Source organism: Aotus nancymaae, unplaced genomic scaffold (assembly GCF_030222135.1).
Source record: "Aotus nancymaae isolate 86718 unplaced genomic scaffold, 86718_ANA_hifiasm-v0.15.2.pri h1tg000015l_0, whole genome shotgun sequence".
NCBI lineage: Eukaryota > Metazoa > Chordata > Mammalia > Primates > Aotidae > Aotus > Aotus nancymaae.
Window position 1 is genome coordinate 13246978 of NW_026988426.1, and position 14528 is coordinate 13261505.

At 40.0% G+C, this 14528-nt stretch overlaps 1 long non-coding RNA gene across 1 annotated transcript in view; it reads left to right on the plus strand.

The window, feature by feature from the left end:
* The window catches only part of LOC110568569 (uncharacterized), a 46522-nt gene that overhangs the window by 30067 nt on the left and 1927 nt on the right, over positions 1-14528 (plus strand). Inside the window, exon 2 of the long non-coding RNA XR_002478814.2 lies at positions 11375-11503. This is a non-coding gene — a long non-coding RNA (uncharacterized LOC110568569). The remainder of the gene's footprint in view (positions 1-11374; positions 11504-14528) is intronic.

Below are 14528 nucleotides of genomic sequence, written 5' to 3' on the forward strand. Positions count from 1 at the left end.
TTTTCTTTTTCTTTTTTTTTTAGACTGAGTCTCATTCTGTCGCCCAGGCTGGAGTGGAGTGGCACAATCTTGGCTCACTGCAACCTCCGTTTCTCAGGTTAAAGCAATTCTCCTGCCTCAACCTCCTGAGTAGCTGGGATTACAGGTGCCTGCTGCCATGCTGGGCTAATTTTTGTGTTTTTAGTAGAGACAGTGTTTCACCATGTTGGCCAGGCTGGTCTGAACTTCTGACCGCAAGTAATCCTCCCACCTCAGCCTCCCATAGTGCTGGGATTACAGATGTGAACCACTGCGCCCAGCCTGTATAAGGCATTCTTAATACATCTCTTTTTGTCATATGCCATCTGATGATTATCTTTGACTGTCATCTATACTCCTCTTCCACAGCTAACAGTCATGAGTTATGGCCCTGAGTTTGGCCTGAGCAAGAACCAGTTCTTAATGCTGTTGGCAAAGCTGCTTTTGGACTCACATCATCATGCAAGTTTCTGAGACAGAGTCAGATACTATAACCAGCCTATTATTGCACTGGGCATAAAGCTTGGAAGCAGAGGCACCAAAAGTGAAGACAAATCAATAGTTTCTTATTCTTTAATAGTAAAGCAATTGTATCCTATTTCTGGTCCTAATAGTACACTTGGAGGTATCTTTATTGTCTGGTCAGATCTCCTCCAGTATCCTCCCTACTCCCCAAAACAAACTCAGCATGACAACCATATGAAATTACTAACTATGAAGATGCAGGAGGATGTGCGTTAGTCACTGAATGACCTTGTTGGTATTTGTGTTTTGAGCTTCAATAGCCCAGATGATGTTTCATCCAGATGCTAACATCCAGACGCCCTGCCAATTGATGTACTTGTTTAAGTCAAGCCACATGATCCTATCTATTCCTTTGCCATTTTATTTGCTGGGGTGATTTAAAATGAAATGTCCTCCCTTGTCTGAACTTGCACTATCAAAGTTCTTTATCTATCAATAGCAACAGAAAATGCAACGAACAAAACTATTTCTTTTGGATCTATTCTTGTATGTCTCATATTCTCAATGTCATTTTGTACTACCCTCCCACACCTAAGTGGTCATCTGGCCTTCCCTAATACAGTTCTTTGATTTCATTGAGAACAGCCGTTTGTCAGATTTAGGTGGCATATGTGCTAATCATGGTTTAATTGGTCTCTCCTGTTCTGTGATGGTACAGGTGTGATGCAAATAAAACCTATATGCGCTATGGAGGTGATTGGAATTACGGTCAACTGACAGGAGGCATCAACCTCTCGGTGCTTGAATAGCCAGTTTATTGGATCAGACAGGACAATTACCACAAATGGCCTGTCAGAATGGTTAGAGCTCCCTACAGGCTTTGAGGCAGGTGTTTGTGCCTTCAGTTTAATCTCTTCCTTTCTAGTTCCAGGCTACATGCAGCCCTTGGCACCAGCAGAAGCATTAATACAGAAATGTGGGTCACCTGCAAGCCCAGACCAGTGGATCTGGACTCACTGCTAAATGAGGCATTCGCTCCCTGTGATGCAAGCTGGATTTCTCCAGAGAAAAGCTAGTCTGACCTGCAATCCTTTATGGATCATCTGAGTGTTTGATTTAGTAGAATTACGGATATTTAGCATGCTTTTTCCTCAGTTCTGGTGGACCCTCTAGAGACTACAACGTTCATATCTCTCATTTTATGATTGAGGATTTGGAGTTTCAGAGAGGTTAAACAAGTGCCCACGGCTCAGCCAGTCAGTGGTAGAGTCAGGGTGAGGTTTCAGGTCTATGGACAGTGCTGATCACTAGACCCGCAGCTGCCATCTGAGTGTCCTTTCCTGACACTTGACTGTTTCTGTTTATGGAAGGTACTGAAGCCCTAACAGCTTCTAGAGATTGGATAAGCAAAGCATATACCTCTATGAAGAAAAGCTACAGGCAACTGTTCTCTTCTTTAACTTCTCTCTTTTCTTCGGCATGATTTTTTGTATCTCACTATAATCAAAATTGTAGTTGTTCTATGGTGGTGCTTCTTCTGAGGGTTAAAATTGTTTGAAATCTGTGACAATTCTGTTATATAGCTAGGTTCTATTTAATATATTATGGTTGGTTATCAAAGTTTGATTACATGGAAGATGTGTGATAGACATATCCCTACTTTAGAGGTGCAGCAACTGGGCTTCAGAAATGTTTGATAACTTTCCTAAGGTCACCTGGGCAGTAAGGCTGGAGCTGGGAGTTGAATTTGAGACTTGTTTCCCTTAAACCTGTGTTGTTGACCTCATGGTACACAGTTCCTCAGAACAAAGAGCCCTTCCATACTCATTAGCTTACTTCTGTGAGTAAATGCAGCCTTGGGAGAATTTGTTTCACAAGGTTGAGGCATTTCTCAAAACTCCTCTTTGGGGATCAGGATTTGGAGGGTAATTTTCCTCTTCTCAGATTATGCTTATTTAGAAAATTGTTTCAATGATCAAACTTGTATCAAACTTAGGGTTCAGGATATGGGCCCAGGCAGTGGTCAGGGTGATGGTGCTGCCTTTCTGAGAAACCTTTGTCAAGGAAGCCACTGCTAAGTGTATTAGACGTCAGTTCATTCTTCTCTGAAAGTAACTTAGTTTATTCTTCTTTGGCTAAAAACGTGGTCCTGTGTTTTCATGTATTTATCACATTCCTTATAGAAATATAGGCCTTGCTACTTAGGTCATTTCTATCAAAACTCAAAAATTTCTAGACTAGTAAAAATTTGAGCTTTGCTGTTTTGTAGACAGTTATAAAGCTGTTAACTTTCTAGATGATACCTTTTTAATTTGTGGATTTTTCTCAGAAAACCCTGCGACTTGGAAAGCCACTCTTTTTTTTGTTTAAATTAATATTAACAGTTCGTTACACATCTTTTACCCCCTTCATATCCCTTGTGAGTGTGTACAATTCATCCAGTTTCTCTTATTCTCATTACAAAGGACAAAAGTAATAAAGGCAGTAGAATGGCTTGTTAAGAAAAGCCAAGTTCTGGGAGAAATTGGCAGGCACCACTCAGTTATTGGTTTAGGAGAAACGCTTCTAAATCCTTGCTTGGATGGCAGGACTGAATGTGAAATTTGGGCGGCATTGTGATCCAGATGGTTTTCTTGTTCCCTTGTAAGTCTGCATTTTCCTTTTTTTCGAGGATAAAGACAGAAAAATCAAAGATAGCAAAACTCAGTTTTTAGTTAGCTTCGTGTTGAGCAATTAATCTAGTCAACCCATGTTTTGCATGTACTCCTTTTCATAATTACCAGTTAGCATATTTGAGTATACAAATAAGCACTGTCACCTAGATAAAAACATGACCAGTTTCAAAGCCTGGGGACAGGCACAAAGAATCATTGCCCTACATAGAGGTGTGGTGTGCAAGGTTGAAGACGACCTTGACCACCTTGTCTTTTCTGCCAGCAAGTTATTCAGTGCCTATGTGCGTACTTCCCGTGTCTTCCCGGGCCATTTATTTTTCTTTATTTCTCTCTGTTTCTTCTTCAGCATTTATCTATCTTTCAGCTACTATCATAACTTGAAAGTGTTTTTAGTAGCATCATTAGGAGGATGAACAGAGGGTTCAGACACACCCAAAATTTGCCTGTACCCTTTGATAGAAAAGCTTTGGATTTTTAGTTTGAATGGGAGTTTAGTTTGAATTTTTAGTTCGAAGTTTTTTGGAGTTTAGTTTGAATTTTAGTGTGAATTGGGGTTTAGCTTGAATTTTTAGCTTGAAGTTTTTTGGAGTATTATTTGAATTTTAGTTTGAAGTGGAGCTTAGTTTGTTTGAGTTGGATACAAAACAGGATAAAGGAGGATGAGAGACAAACGTGATAAAGATATTGTTTTGTCTTTCTTGCCGTGTACAATGAAATGAGTTTCAGTTCATTGGTTAATAGGGTGATGGCCAGAATTTGCGGGGTTGAAAAATTTTCAAGTAGGAGGATTCAGGGACTCCCTGCCTTAGCAGTGGTGCTTCAGTGTTCAGGTGTCAGAGTATACACAGAATTGAAGAAGGAGAGTTATTTACACACTGTTCAGCACCTCTGGAATTGGCATCTTGAAGAATTATCTGGAGACCATGCTCTTGCCTAGATGCTGGCATTCACAGGATGGAGGTGATCAGCAGTTGTTGGAGGGAGGCTGACAATATCTGTGGAGGCACTTGGAGCAGGAGAGAGGGACCATGTCAGTTTTATGTGAGGGTTATAGCTGACACATTAGTTCATGGGCATGTGTGAGGCGTCCCCCTGGGAATGATAGTGACTAAGGAATATTTTAAGTACCTCTTAGAATCAATGACATTCAGGAATCAAGCAATTTTTTATTCATACGAGGGAAGAGTTTATTTGTTAAGTCTGGTGAGTGTGCAAAACTGTGAAGGTCTGAAATGTTATCCTAGTTGCAAGCTAACAAGTCAGCCTGCTACTGTGTCACGGATGCTGGCAGAAGACATGAGACTCCTGGTCAGAGACAAGAACTTTATTATGCATAGCTGTGAGGCAGCATGAGCTTCATGTTTGAATGTGTTCTTCCTGTCCCCCATGTTCCATAGGATTATACAGAGGAGGATCTTGCTGAATACTGGACATACAGTGGGTTTGTGTCCCCATAGGAGAACCCATGCCTAGGAAACCCTAAAGTTTTAAAAGGGTTGTTAGCAAACCTAACCAACGTTTGCCTTCAAGGGAGGTGCAATCTTTCTTAAACTGGTCAGGAAACAAATCTGCCCTTTTCTGCAGAAGAAGACACTACCCCTATCTTCCAAGGCTGTTGGACATTCAAACATCTTTGATGAGATAGTCTAGAAAAAAACTCTCAATGCCTCTGCTCAGAAGATTTGCAAAAATGTGAGAGACTCATGAAGAGTTGTCCCCCAACAGTATATCCCAAAGACTCATCTTTTTATAATTATTATAGATGGATCAGCCTGGAGTCATTGTAGTGATACCAGTAGAGGTAAAATAGGAGGAGTATTTTGAGGGTGTGAGGGTCTTTTTATATTTACTGAGTTATACCCACTGAGGCTTTTCCTACTCTGGTTTATAAATTGAATATATTTTTCAGGGTGTTTTCTCTTCTTTCTTGTTATTTGGACTCATCTGGCACAAATGCTTAGGATAGGCCTACAACTCTAATAGGTTTTGGCTTTGGTATGCAAAGGAAAGGCTTCAGACTAAACATTTCAGTGTCCATTAAAGAGTAGTGACAGAGACCAGAAGGTATCGTATCATATCCTGTCATTGTGTAATGTGCTAGATTGCTTCAGCAGATTAACTAGAGAATAAGGAAAAATCTGCGTGAAAGTGAGTGAGTATATGTGAAGTATGTGTGCGTGTGTGTGTGTGTGTGAGAGAGAGAGAGAGAGAGACAGGTAGACAGACAGACAGACAGATCAATAGCCTTCTTTCAAGACCTGCAAATGATAATCCAAGCTTTTTTGATGATAATGATATGTGATAAACATGAAATTACCTTCAGATACACCACTTCTTAATTCAGATGTTGCTTAACTCAAAGGCTCAGTATTACAAAGTCCCGAAGATTTTGTAAGTAGGAGGAGAAAACTAAATCATTTTAACTAAGTATTTAAAAAGAAAGTGAAAAGAGGAAAATAATGTTTTACAGGTAGAGCGTCTTAGGCCTTTTCATAGATAATCTGTTTGGGATTCTTTCACTAGGGTGGAATAAATGTATTATAAGAGAGGCTCTATCGAGCACAGTGTGATGGTCGCTTAGTGTGACTGTGGCTGTGTTTCACATATCACTGTACCCAGTCAATACTCTATTATTGCAACTTAAGTGGTTTACTACAGTATTCCACGCACTGGGAATTAGAAGCTGTGTTCCCTAATTTCCTAAGCAACAATGGTATAAGCAGTGTGCATTTTTTATTATAAAACCTAACAATTGCCTCCTCAGAGCTGATGGTTTTTTATATACTATTGATACCCAGGAGATCTAGTCATGAATCAGAGTGAAATTAAATATGAAATTTACTAAATTTTGGCAGAATTAGATTTTCTTTGGAAAGGTTGAAGTATTTCTTGAAATCAAACTTCGGTTTTCTTTCAGTGCTTTTATTTCTATTTTATTTAAATGGGTGTGTTGTTTCCTGATTAAAATTGATTCAGAATAATTATAACAACAATAGTTCATAGCATGGGCCTGGGTAGCATCCTCTATAGCTCCTGGAGGCTGTCTCCATCCAGTCTTTCTGTCATCAGTTTTTCAATGTGAACCATTTTTGAGATGCAGAAGGAGTTACGGTTATGAACTACATGACAAAGACTGTCATGTGAGACATCATTTCTCCTTTCAAATGACTGCTGTTTTCACAGATCAGGGGCTCTGTGTTCAAGGACAGAATTCACTTGGTGAATTGCCTATCTACTGATTTTACTGCAAATAGAAGGTAAGAAAGGCCAATAGTTTCTCTGATGAGTAGACGTAATTAAGGGTTGCTAGTGTCCAGGTAGCAAAAGACCCAGCCCCAACTAAAGGCAGAATTAAAGCTGCCCTGCGTTGACAGGAACTGGAAGTTCAAAGTCAGCACAGTCAAACTTACATTCTTATCTCTTTTAGGAGGTTTCTTGGCTTCTCCCTTTTTGCTTGTCTCTGCACATTTACTTCATTTTTCTTTCTGCATGTGGGCTTTATCTGCTTTTTTTTTTTTTTTTTTTTTTTTTTTTTGCAGATAGTCTCACTCTGTCGCCCAGGCTGGAGTGCAGTGGTGCAATCTTGGTTCACTGTAACCTCCGCCTCCTGGGTTCAAGCAATTCTCTGCCTCAGCCTCCGGAGTAGCTGGGATTACAGGTGCATGCCACCATGCCAGTTAATTTTTGTATTTTTAGTAGAGATGGGGTTTCACTATCTTGGTCAGACTGGTCTTGAAGTTCTGACCTCATGATCCACCTGCCTCGGCCTCTCAAAGTGCTGGGATTACATGCATGAGCCACCATGCCCAGCTTTTTCTGTTTCTTTATACATGACAGATTATGGTAGCACCACAGGATCCATCCCAGGTTGCGTATTTTCAATCCCACTTACTGGTTCCACTCACCAGACCAGAGTCAACCTGGAGACCTTCAGGAGTGGGGCCACATTTAAATTAATAGGGAGTGAAGGAGATGGGTGCTGTGGCTTGTGCTTGTAATCCCAGAATTTTGGGAGGCTGAGACGGGCAGATCACTTGAGATCAGTGTAAGGCTGGTGCCTCCTTGGGAGCCGAATGGACACGCCCTTCTCTCTCTGTGCCTAAAAACTACGTCATCATTCTGAGCCCATTGCTCAGCATTTGCCCTCTCCACGCAGGCTCCCACTTGCCCATTTCCGCATTCCAATCTCAGCCCAGCGCCCGCCAGAAATTTTGAAAAGGCCTGCCAAGAACCTGCCCTATCGTAGCTCCCCTGTATGTCCTCGGCCAGCCCCTCGTCCGTGCTCACTCCCTTCATACCCAATGGAAATGCCCCTGCTTTGTTCACCTCGCCCGTCCCCAGTCTTTTAATACCCAATAGAACTACCTTGTCTTTGTTTCCCCCATAGTCAATCAGCTACTTCTACTCCCTATAAAACCCCACGCCCCAAGAAGAGAAGCGCGACTTCTCCGGCCCCTCCTGTCGGACCGTAGAACCTCGCCCAGGAGCTGATTAAATTTCTTTATTCCAATAACTGGCCTCAGTTGCCTCATTTAAATCTCAGTTGCTTCATTCAAACCTTACAATCAGGAGTTCGAGACCAGCTTGGCCAACATGGTGAAACTCCGTCTTTACAAAAATTAGCCTGTAATCCCAGCTACTTGGGAGGCTGAGGCAGGAGAATTGCTTGAACCCAGGAGGTGGAGGTTGCAGTGAGCTGAGATTGTGCCATTGTATTTCAGCTTGGGTGACGGAGCCAGACTCCATCTCAAAAAAAAAGGGAGGAGTAAAGTGACAGTGACAATAGGTGGGGTGTGTTTCTTGCTTAAAAGTATTGAAATTAACCTATATTTATGACAAAACCAATTACGGACATAGTCTGTAGACCAAATATACTCTGGAGGTTCCCTGTTTAAAATATCTCAGCAAGTTTTTCTTAGACTGCTCTTCAAATTTAGGGGACACCTGCCTGCGTCCACAGGACTAGAATTGGGATGATGCAGGGGAAGCTCTTGTCTCAGGTACAACATGAATATTTTAATAATTTAGATAAATAACGCTTCTATGTAATATTAAAAAAAATCAAACTAGTGCAAAAATTCCATGAAGAAAAAAATAGAAAATTTTAAAGAAGACAGGATTATTATCACTGATTTTCCTTTTCCTTCAGGCTCCAATATGGCTTAACACAACATGTGTGGCCAGGTGTTGACTTACAGGCCAGTCAGTTGAGGGCAAGGGAGTGAGTTCCATCAATAACCTGAGGGGTCTGTTCTCAGCCGTAGGGACATGGGTCAGGCAGGCACACCTCAAAAAATATCTGCTAAAGAATGTGTGTTGGAGCATTATACTTTATTCTGAAATATGGCTCTTGGATTAGTCAGTTCAGGTTGCCATAACAAAATACTATAGAATGGGTAGCTTAAACAATAGAAATGTATTTTCTCACAGTTTTGGAGGCTGGAAGTCTGAGATCGGGGTGCCAGCATGGTTAAGTTCTAGTGTAGGCTTTCTTCCTAGCTTCTAGATGGCCGGATTCTCACTGCATGCTCACATGACCTTTCGTCCACGCATGGAGAGAAAGAAATAGAGAAAGAGGGAGGGAGGGAGAGCAGGAGAGAGAGGGAGAGAGATGGGAGGAGAGAGAAAGGGAGAGTGAGAGCGTGAGCAATGAGACAGCAAGCTTTCTGGTGTCTCTTCTTATAAGGACACACATCCCATCATGACGGCTCTACTGTCACGAAGTCATTTAACCCTAATTACCTCCCAAGCGCCTCATCTCCAAATACGGTCACAATCACCGTGAGGTTAGGGCTTCAATATGTGCATTTGTTGGGGGAGTGGGAAACAGACATCAGTCCATAATAGCCCCCAAAGATGAGAAACACACCTCAAACATTTTTAACTCTTCTTTAATCGTCTTTCTTGGATTACTCATGTGTAAATGTTTATTTTCTTTGTTTAAATTTAGTTATCTTTTGACAGTGTTGTCAAAATATAAGCCCAATAAATTAAGTTTAGATTTTGTCATTGACTTCTTATTTCAAGTAAGTTGCCACAAGAGTAGCTTTTTGTAAAGCTGAATTAATCATCAGTGGAGTGATGATTTAACTCCAAGATTTAACTAGAAAATGAGGCTTGGGTGCTTAACCATTTCCAAAACCCCCAGGACTTGACCAATGATTACTCTTCCGATCCATAAGAAGACAGAGCATTTAGCATATGGTTTTTTTTTTCTCCTCTAGAATCAATCAGAATGTGTCACTTTGTAGCTTACTATGGTCAATCAAAATGTTGTGCCTAGTCCTTCTAAATGTAAATCTCCTAAAGACATTTTTCAGAAAAGACTGTCAAATTATTAAGTGATTGGAATGTTGGTAGAGAAAATAAATTCTTTTAGACATTTTATAGGTCCTGAAAATTAGGAAATGCTTTTATATTTTTTGAATCTCCTCAAGGGCTGTTTTGGTTCTGATTTCAAACACCATATTGGAAAACATTTTAACTGTGAATTTAATTCTGAAAACACTTTGAGCCCTGACAATATCTGTCCTGGGCAGCTTTGTATCAAGCTGGCAAAACAGATCCTGAAAAAATAGGGGAGTATTTTTGTTTTCAGAATGCTTTATATGCAATTCCCCAGAAACAGCTCAAAAAGATAGATACTCTTTTCTAAAAGGTTGCTGGTTTAGCACTTCCCAACTTATAAAGGTTGGAATTTCCCACTGGCTCAGCGGAGAGATTTGTATCAGTTATTTTAGATTCACTTAATAGCACATTTGTGTTTGAGATGAAGTGTGAGTCCCACCAGACAAAGTAAGATTGTTCTTAAAAATTGGCCTCCTTCTCCCTCCCCCCATGTATACTCAGATCTGAAGTTGCGTCTTCTAAATGGTATTCCACAGCTAGATATGACATCCCATCTTAAAACAGCAGCTGTACCTGCTGTTTCTCTTTGTAGAGAACATGGCTGGATGTACAGCGCGCAGATTTGTGAAGGCTGGAGTTTTTCAGTTCCTTAAGTGAAGCCCTCACTGCGGTTTCCCCCCACCTTCATGCCCATGTGTTAGTGTAAATCGGAGCGAGGGCAAAGAAGGCTGGGTGTTACATGGAAAAGTACTGTGAAGGCTTATACAAACACAGCTAGTGACACTTGCCTTACCACCAGTGATTTCAGGGAATTCAGTGCATTTTATGTTCATTTTTGCAGGGACATTTATTATCCTCAATCTTGTTTTGTTCTTCCCTACTAAGCTTCCGTGCTCCTTAAAGGCAGGGCTTCCTTGCAACCTTGTATCCTTCACCACCCCTGGTATTGTATGTGAGGGTCACTTAGAAGTGTGCCGAATGCTTGAAGATGCTGTGTGTGTTTGAATTAATCAAAAGTTCATTAAGGGGGAAAGGGGAGAATATTTCTTATTGAGTGTTTATGCCAAGCATTTGACATAAATGCATTTTTCCTGTGAATCTTCACAAAAGTTTTATGAGAAAGACAAAATTATTCCTATTTTGCCAAAAATTGAGAAACTGAGGCTTTAAATAGTAAATTGCTCTGCATCAGTAGAGTCAGCTGGACCCAGGGTTCTAAACAAGTCTATCTGGTCTGAAGTTGATGTCATCAGGCTGGGCTGCATCTGTAATTAGAGCCAAGGTCCCAGATTCAGATGCTTGTGGGGTGCAGAATACAGGGAAGGAGCCGTAGGAGCGCTGGGGTAAAGGAGAAGCCCTGCCTGCAGAGCTTGTCCAAAGTGGGCAGACTGTTAGTTTCAGTCAACTTTACAACATTAAAAAGAGAGAGAGAGAGACCATACATTTGCATTTTTTAGGGATTTTCAGAGTCTTCCAATTTTTATATTTTAGCAACAAATTTGATAATAATGCCTGTAAAAGTTAAAAACAGTTCAGTGGGCCAGATTGCGGCTGCAATCTGAAATGTTTTAGCTGATATATTAAAGAAAAGTTTTAAAGAATTACAATTGTTTCCCTCAAGTAGGCATAATCATCCCTTGATATCTGAGGGGGACTGGTCCATGGATGCTCAAGGCCATTTTATAAAATGCCATAATATTTGTATATAACCTATGTATATTCTTGCATATACTCTAGATTACTTAAAATACCTACTATAATGTAAATGATATGAGGTAGTGGTTATACTGTATTGTTTTGTTTTTTCTTTTCCATATCCCTGAGAAACAGATGTTTTAAAATTTGTATTCTTCTTTTTTTTTTTTTAGGACGTTTCATCCATGGCTGGTTGAATCTGAATCTGCAGATGAGGAACCCATGAATACAGAGGGCTGACTGTATTGTAACCCTGCCTGATATAAAGTGCTACCTGTCCCAGGAGAACTTGAGAACTAACTGTAATTACTAGTTTGCTGTTTTATCAGTATATGAAATGTTTATGAATAATACTTTTATAAGAAGCACTTTCCTATCTACTCGATGTGGAATGAGGACAGTGAATGCCCCTGTTTACTTGTTTTGCTTACCCTACTTGATGTGACGTTCTGACTTGGACTTTCATGAAAACAGCAGTCATTTATAAAGCAGTAAATGGTTGCTGCATCCTGAACTGTATACAGATTTCTAAGTGTTTCATACAAATATATGCACTCTTGCAGTGATAGTGACAGGAGGCAGCCAAATGCCTAGGCAGATAGGGGCGGGTCCCCAGTGAAACCCCACCTCCAAGCCAAAGAGAGTTTAAAGCCTGAAAGCCAAGCTACAAGTTAAATCCTATAACCAGATTGAGAACTTGTCTTCCTGTTAGGTGTGCTTTCCTCTGATTGGTCCCTACTTTTCACCTGTTCTACATAAACGTACCCTTTCCTAATTATTTTTCTACACTGTCATGCCCACCTTTGAGTGGTGTCTTTAACCTTTTTTATATAATCATAACCAGATCAGCATACACTCCCCATTCTGAATCCCTAAAAGGCCCCAGACCCAGCCACATGGGAGAACTTTCCTGCCTTCAGGTAGGGGAATCAACCCCATATCCCCTCTGCTGAAAGCCATTTTCATTGTTCAATAAAATTCTTCTTTGCCTTCCTCACCCTTCAATGTCCAGCATATCCTCATTCTTCTTGGGCATGGTATAAGAGTTCAGGAACTGCTAAATATGGGTAAAAGCTTTATAACACAAGCAAGCTGGGCATGCCAGTGTGGCTGAGTGAGGCCTGGGTGGGGCATCACCAGCCGGGGTTCCCCAGCTTGCAAAGTGACTGAGAAGAAAAATCCTACATCAACAGGACATTATGAATGACATGCATATGTAACCACATGTAGTTTTGGCATTAATTACTAGTTGCTCTATGAGATGCTGATGATGCCCCTTGTCAGAGGCAGACAGGGTGGTTAGTGTCTTGTTCTCGATCTTGGCCCTTTTTATCTATTGTTATCCTGGCTCGGGTCATCAGCTTGTATTGTCATCCTCTTCATTGTCCCAGAGTGTGCCAGTCTCTCTTTTGACATATGTGTTGATATGATAATCACAGCAAAGTGTGTCTCTCAGCTCAATTTCCTGACATTTGCATCTGCACAGAGTTCAATTGAATTACTATTGCTTTAGCAATTTCTGTTCCTAACAGCTATTTCAGGAAGCAATGTAGTGAGGTGATGCCCTTCACTGTCAATGTTTGAATTCCTGTGAATATCCCCATTCAGTACTCCCTTGGTAAGATGACTTTGATGAGTCTCTGTAATTTCTATGTAGAAAAAAGAATGTCTTCTAAGATGTTGCTAAGGTTCAAATGTCTGTTCTTCAATGATTGTCCCCTGCATTTCATTGTAAATAGGTCCACTTCCCTACTGCAAGAATATTTCCTGTCCCTGGATTTTTCAGATTTCTTTGCCTTTTTAAAGTGGTATCTTGTCCTTTCTTCTACTTTTGCCCTGTTTCCTCTCTTTTTTTCTCCCTATTTTGTCCTCCCAGAGAGAGCACTTTTAATTATTTTTAACTTATAATTGAGAATTTACCATAATATCTCTAAATAACATGCTTTTATTGCTACTTCTTGATTTTTCAATTACAGATGTTGTTTCTGAAACTTCAAATGTGGAAGGTAAAGATTTAGCTCCATTTCTCTCCTGATTCCTGCATAAAATGACCACCTTCCCATTTCCCATTTTTTTCTCATAGAATTGGTTGAAATTTGTTAGATTGGTATTCTTACATTCAGTGTCTGTATTGTTACGGCTTCATAAGCACTACAAACAATCAAGTCAAGACATACGCTATAATTACTTTCCTTTACTTGGACTCTTCTTCCCCCAACTTGGGGTTAATAATTATCATGTTTTTCCTGTTGCTTTAGGTTTTTTTTGTACTTACTTAGTTGAACCTGATAAAGAATGAAAAGAAATGAACAAAGCCTCCAAGAAATATGGGACTATGTGAAAAGACCAAATCTATGTTTGATTGGTTTGCCTGAAAGTGACGAGGAGAATGGAACCAAGTTGGAAAACACTCTTCAGGATATTATCCAGGAGAACTTCCCCAACCTAGCAAGTCAGGCCAACATTTAAATTCATAAAATACAGAGAACACCACAAAGATCCTCTTCGAGAAGAGCAACCCAAAGACACATATCCATTCAATTGTTAATGGAAATTTATGTTATTTACAATTTCTGGCTATTATGAATAATAGTAAATGCTAGTATAAACATTCATATACAAGGTTTTGTGGGTTTTGTGTGAATATACATTTTTCATTTCTCTTGGGTAGGAGTGGAATTGGTAGGTTGTATGTAATTCTATGTTTAACTTTTTTTTTTTTGAGACAGGGACTCACTCTGTTGGCTACACTGGAGTGCAGTGGTGTGATCATAGCTCATTGCAACCTCCAACTCCTGGGCTCAAGCAAGCCTCCTGCCTAGGCTTCCCATAATGTTGGGATTACAGGTGTAATCCCAGAGCCATGGTATCCTGCCATTGTTTAACTTTTTGAGGAGCTACCAAACTGTTTTCCAAAGCACCTGCACACATTTAAAATCCCACAAAAACGTTGAGGGTTCTCATTTCTTCAGATCTTTGTCAACATTTGTTATTGTCTATTTTTTTTCATCAAAGTCACCCTATTGGATATAAAGTGGTATCTCATTGTAGTTTTGATTTTCATCTCCCTGATGACTAACAATGTTGAGCATCTTTTTATGTGCTTATTGGTCATCTGTATATCTTCTTCAGATAAATTTCTAATCTATCTTTACACATTTTAAAATTGGATTGCCATTATTGAGTCGTAAAAGTTCTTTATGTATTCTATATAGAAATCCCTTATTAGGTTTATTATTTGCAAATATTTTCTCATTCCATGTGTTGTCTTTTTACTTTCCTAATGATGTTCTTTGAAGCACAAAATATTTTCTGATGAAATCTAAT